A 6,073-nucleotide genomic window follows, 5' to 3' on the forward strand; every position below is an offset into this window, starting at 1 on the left:
TGGTTGAATTTTGCTGGGTGATGCAATGTCCCCAGGTGATTATGATATGTGGTGAGCTCTGCTGCTAGATGGGGTTAATCCTATTATGTCCTGGAGGGTCATGTCTTAATCCCATCACCCTGGATCTGAAGATACCTTGTAGATAGACTGGCCCAGGGAGCCACTTTCTATCTTTAAAACGTGCTTCTTCTTTTACCATCCAGGGAAATATAATCTTCTGCTTTTTAAATATTTCCTAAAATATTTCATTCTTCTGGGAAGTGGGTGGCTTCCCACACAACTATGCCCTCTAATTTTGAGCAAAAGAAATAGTTTGTGGAAGCACCTAGTTTCACAATTTTTTTTCTATGGACTACACATGAAGATACAGAGACAGAGATTAACATAGGATCCACATGGGATGCACAACCTGTTTCCTGCATTAACTGCTGTGTTCCCTTTGTTGGAACACTTCTCGGGCATTACAACACCTGCCAAATGCTTTTTGGATCGGATCTAATGTCAAAGTCCTTGATGGTAGAAATAGTCTGATTCAGAGGATGCTATCCAACTGGGCAATTAACAAGGTACTAAACACAAGTACGTCAACCTTATGGTGCAAATCTGTCCCAGTTTCAAGATGGTGTGACAGTGCTGAGCTCTGCTACCCTCTGCAGTGATGACGAGAGCAAATCGGGAGCAACCGTGTGAACTATGTCTGCACAGGGAAATATCATGTGGCCCCAAAGGAGGATTCCGGAATCAGGGAGAACCTTCTCTTTACCCATCAGAGGTTTTCTTCGCTATCGCTCTGTCTTGTCTTGTCTTTTCCTCATTAATAACCATGCTATAACTAGCTTTCTGGTCTTTTCCACAGCGGTGGGAAACAGTTCATCTGAGGTCTAATCTAAAGTGAAGGATTTATTTTTGGGTCCTTGTAACCTAGCAATAGGTACACGTGACCAGTAGTGGCTGCGCCATGAATATGCATTGTCTTCTCCAGGCTGAGATCCTCAGTTAACCAAGGCTCTCTTGAGAGCTATAAAAGATTGGAAGGCACTCAGCCTGACTTCAACAGAGCCAGCAGCTGCTAAATGCCTAACAATGTGCAAAGGTATGGCGGATGAGATGCTGAAAACGCAGCTTTCAGGGACTGGCTATTGCGGTGGGAAACTGGCAGCATCTCTTCCCTGGTACTATTTTTGTCAGCCCCGCAATGAAAGTAGATGATGCAGGAGAAAAGAAGGGACAGATAAAAATAAACAGCCGCTCACTTCCCTAAATAGCAGCATATATGCCTAAAGGGAGGGGGGGGGCTAATAGCTTCGTGGCAGAAGCATATTTTGCATGAGAAAGATTCATTTCGTGCCAGCACTTTGGAGGGGAAAGCATATTTCAGCCAAAATGCATAAAACAAATACCAGAAAAATCATAAATTCTGGGCACAGAATTTATCCTCCAGAGAAACAGGATTTCCACTAAAACTCAAACAAAAAACAAGTCATTAGCCTTTGTGTGGCTGTAAAAACTAGATTTGTAAGAATATAGGCAGTGCATGAGAATAGTTTAGAATATGGCAGTGATTGAGACAGGATTGCTAGGGGACAGAAGCAAAAGTCCCATCATAAACTTTCATTCTTGTATTTTTATGTAATTTAAGAAGCTTTGGGGCTTCTCATCTGGAAGCAACATAAATAAGAAAATTTTACACATGACTCTTTATTCTGATGCACATTGGCTAGTAATGCAAAATCAAAGACTTAACTGTCAGAATGCAAGTACATTTTTAAATCTTTTTTTCGGTCTTATTAATGGGAATTGCACATGACACAGGTAACATGAGAAAAATTAATGGGTTTGATTTTTATTCAAGATCAGTTTTCATACAAATGGTGATAGATTAATGAACATAATTTAATTAACCTCCCAAAGCTACCCCCGCTTCATACAAATGGAAGTACACCGTGTTTGCCCTCCTCTTATTCATTTCCTTACTTAATGGTATGTATTTATAAGATGAAAAGGAAGGACTCAGTAGAGAAGAACCTAACACTGGGAACGATTGAGGGCAAAAGAGGAAGGGGACAACAGAGAATGAGGTGTCTGGATGGAGTCACTGAAGCAGTTGGCATGGACTTCGTGGGATGGCATAGGTCAGGAAGGCCTAGAGGAACATTGTCCATGGGGTCGTGATGGATCAGACACAACTTCACAACTAATAACAACAACAAAATTATAAGATGATAATCATCATCATATCTTAGCTCACAGTACTACCTACTAGAGAAAAATGAAAGCTCCTAAGCTTTCTCCCCCAAGTCTAAATACAGTGACTATTCAAAATCTGATGAAAGGTATTTTGAAATAGAGGTAGAACAGGTCAAAGAGTTTATGATAAAGCGGGGTAAGAATTTTGGTTATAACACACAGATGAATCAATGGGAAAATATTTGCTTAAAAGGATTAAAATATGCATTGCATTATGATTTTAAGGATCATTTTTTATAAAATAATGTATTGTTGGAACAGGATGCCAAAGAAATTATCCATAATGTGCAAAGGCACTTCAAACATATGTTGGAAATGTGTACAACATTCCATCATGTTTGATGAACATATAAAAAAAAGCTTTAAAAAAGGTGGATTCAAATTTGCATAGGATTTTTTAAAAATATTATATTGAAGCCAGATCTTTTCCTTTTAGGATTGACAGTTGGAAAAGAGCCATGGAATATTATTTCAGAATATGATTACTATGACAAGATTATGATATGCACAAATTGGGAGGATTTGGCACGTCCCAGCAGAAAGGAGGAAATAGTTGGTGAGACTAACAGATCTTTCTGAGATAGATAAACTGACTTCTTTGATTAAAGAAAAGGCAGTATCTACTTTGATTGTGACTGGAAACCCTTTATGGATTTTTTGTGTAAAAATAAAAAAAATGAACATGATTTAGGGTTTTGATGATTATGCATGTTAGGATATTAGAGAGAAGATGGTCATGATATAACTTTAGAGAAAGAGGTCAAAATATAATTGTACTTATAACCACTGCAAAGAATATTGGAATCTACTTCTTTATGTCTCTATATCTTTCTTTATAGTTTTCTTTTTTTATTTTATTGTTTTCTTTTCTGGCTGCACTTTTATTCTTTTCTGTTATTTTCTTTTTTACTTTGCTGTTCTAATTTGTTGTAATTTTTATTATTGTTTTAAATCTTTTAATAAAATTTATTTTTAAAAAAAGGTGAGGAAAGCTAAGGCAGGAGTTTTTGCAAATAATAAAGTGAACCACCCTGAAGCTCCATGAAGCCATATTATTTGAAATAAAAGACTAATGTTACTGGCAACATTGTGGATTCCCAGAGAATTAGATGACTGTTACCTAGTTCTTGAGTTGAACTGTCCCTAACCTTCTATATCTTGATCCACTTGAATCCATTGCAGCATCTAAACAATTAAATCCTGTGGTTCGCCAGATTTCCCTATACTAGAAGCAATGAGAAAGATATTCTCTAATGCTGAGGACGGTTGCAAAATAAGTTGAGGGAAAACAAATGAGGTATCAGCTGTTTCATAGCCTGGGGAGAGATGAAACTAGTGAATCTGTGGTGGTGCAGTGGTTAAAATGTAGTATTGCTGGCTAACTCTGCCGACTGCCAGCAGATCGATTCTGACCGGCTCAAGGTTGACTTAGCTTTCCATCCTCCTGAGGTCAGTAAAATTGATTGCTGGGAGCAATATGCTGACTCAGTAAACTTCTTAAAGAGGGCTACAAAGCACTGTGAAGTAGTATATAAATTTAAGTGCTATTGCTATCTATAGTAGAAAGAAATGTTCCCACTTTTAAATTTTTGCTCCCTCAGCCTGGAGGTGTCTTTCACATTTAACAGATATTTTGCTCCTCATTTTCAGTCTACCAAGGTATTAGAAATCACCATCACAACATTCAGGAGCTTCCAATATATTTTGTGGATTTACATAATCTGTATTAAGCCATGAGTTGTTGAATTATAGATGGCTGTCTTTGGGAAACATACAGTGGTGGGATTCAATTTTTTTTACTACCGGTTCTGTGAGCGTGGCTTGGTGGGCATGGCAGGGTAAGGATACTGTAAAATCTCCAGTCAGAGGTGGTATTTGCTGGTTCTCTGAACTACTCAAAATTTCCGCTACCGGTTCTCCAGAACTGGTCAGAACCTGCTGAATACCACCTCTGGAAACATACCAAAGCTTAAGAAACTTTATTATGGCTGCCTGAGTTTATATTACATACTTTGGTTAACAGAGGTTGTATCTTTAAGGAAGTGGAAAGAACTGACCCTTATACAGCCTTAATGAAATTATTTTTGTTTTTTGCCTTTCTCTGCAGGAACTGAGTGATGGTTTCGGCTGGTGGGAGTGGAAAACTACTCATATAAGAGAGTGATGAAGTAAGAAGGTTCAACATAGAAGCAGGAGGAGATTTTTAATGAAGAGTTCCAATCAGTAATTCGATTCTTGCATTAGATTGTTTTATTTGGTTTGCTTTCTTAGTTTCATATTTGCTTCTGATGAAAATTGTGCTCTATGAACATTGATGAATTAGCTTGCTAAGGTCTAATCTCTTTAGGAACTATGCGCTGGTAAGTTGGCCAGCAAGTTGTCCCTATATATTAAACCTGACATTAGTCTAGGGCTATCTGTAAAAGTCCAGGCAACAAAGTAGCAAAGAAATATAGAAAACTAACTAAAAGCATTGTTTTTTTAACAGCACGAATACAGTAGCCTTACCTAGACCAGAGTGAAATACACTGCTCAAAAAAATAAAGGGAACATTTAAACAACACAATGGAAGTCCAAGTCAATCACACTTCTGTGAAATCAAACTGTCCACTTAGGTAGCAACACTGATTGACAATCAATTTCACATGCTGTTGTGCAAATGGAATAGACAACAGGTGGAAAGCATAGGCAGTTAGCAAGACATCCCCAATAAAGGAATGGTTCTGCAGGTGGTGACCACAGACCACTTCTCAGTTCCTATGCTTTCTGGATGATGGTTTGGTCACTTTTGAATGCTGGCGATGCTTTCACTCTAGTGGTAGCATGAGACGGAGTCTACAACCCACACAAGTGGCTCAGGTAGTGCAGCTCATCCAGGATGGCACATCAATGCGAGTTGTGGCAAGGTTTACTGTGTCTGTCAGCATAGTGTCCAGAGCACAGAGGCGCTACCAGGAGACAGGCCAGTACATCAGGAGATGTGGAGGAGGGTATCAACCCAGCATCAGGACCGCTACCTCTGCCTTTGTGCAAGGAAGGACAGGAAGGAGCACTGCCAGAGCCCTGCAAAATGACCTCCAGTGGGCCACAAATGTGCATGTGGCTGCTCAAATGGTCTGAAACAGACTCCATGAGGGTGGCATGAGGGCCCGACGTCCACAGGTGCTTACAGCCCAACACCGTGCAGGACATTTGGCATTTGCCAGAGAACACCAATATTGGCAAATTTGCCACTGGCATTCTGTGCTCTTCACAGATGAAAGCAGGTTCACACTGAGCACATGTGACAGACGTGACAGGGTCTGGAGACACCGTGGAGAACGTTCTGCTGCCTGCAACATCCTCCAGCATGACCGGTTTGGCAGTGGGTCAGTAATGGTGTGAGGTGCCATTTCTTTAGGGGGCCACACAGCCCTCCATGTGCTTGCCAGAGGTAGCCTGACTGCCATTAGGTACCAAGATGAGATCCTCAGACCCCTTGTGAGACCATATGCTGGTGCAGTTGGCCCTGGGGTCCTCCTAATGCACGACAATGCTAGACCTCATGTGGCTGGAGTGTGTCAGCAGTTCCTGCAAGACGAAGGCATTGATGCTATGGACTGGCCCGCCCATTCCCCAGACCTGAATCCAGTTGGGCACATCTGGGACATCATGTCTCGCTCTATCCACCAATGCCACATTGTACCACAGACTGTCCAGGAGTTGGGGGATGCTTTAGTTCAGGTGTGGGAGGAGATCCCTCAGGAGACCATCCACCATCAGGAGCATGCCCAGGTGTTGTAGAGAGGTCATACAGGCACGTGGAGGCCACACACACTACTGAGCC

The 6,073-nt window shown here is 40.8% G+C and overlaps 1 long non-coding RNA gene across 1 annotated transcript; it reads left to right on the forward strand.

Moving 5' to 3' along the window:
• The first annotated feature begins 971 nt into the window (after window positions 1-971).
• LOC148131192 (uncharacterized) lies at window positions 972-4,479 on the forward strand. The gene is made up of 3 exons (XR_015748551.1): window positions 972-1,093; window positions 2,684-2,803; window positions 4,355-4,479. It is a non-coding gene; the product is annotated as an uncharacterized LOC148131192 (long non-coding RNA).
• Window positions 4,480-6,073: the final 1,594 nt, after the last annotated feature.

The sequence above is a fragment of the Notechis scutatus genome, chromosome 3 (genome assembly GCF_049901735.1).
Source record: "Notechis scutatus isolate UNSWTSFEM ecotype Mainland chromosome 3, rNotScu1.2, whole genome shotgun sequence".
Classification (NCBI taxonomy): Eukaryota; Metazoa; Chordata; class Lepidosauria; order Squamata; family Elapidae; genus Notechis; species Notechis scutatus.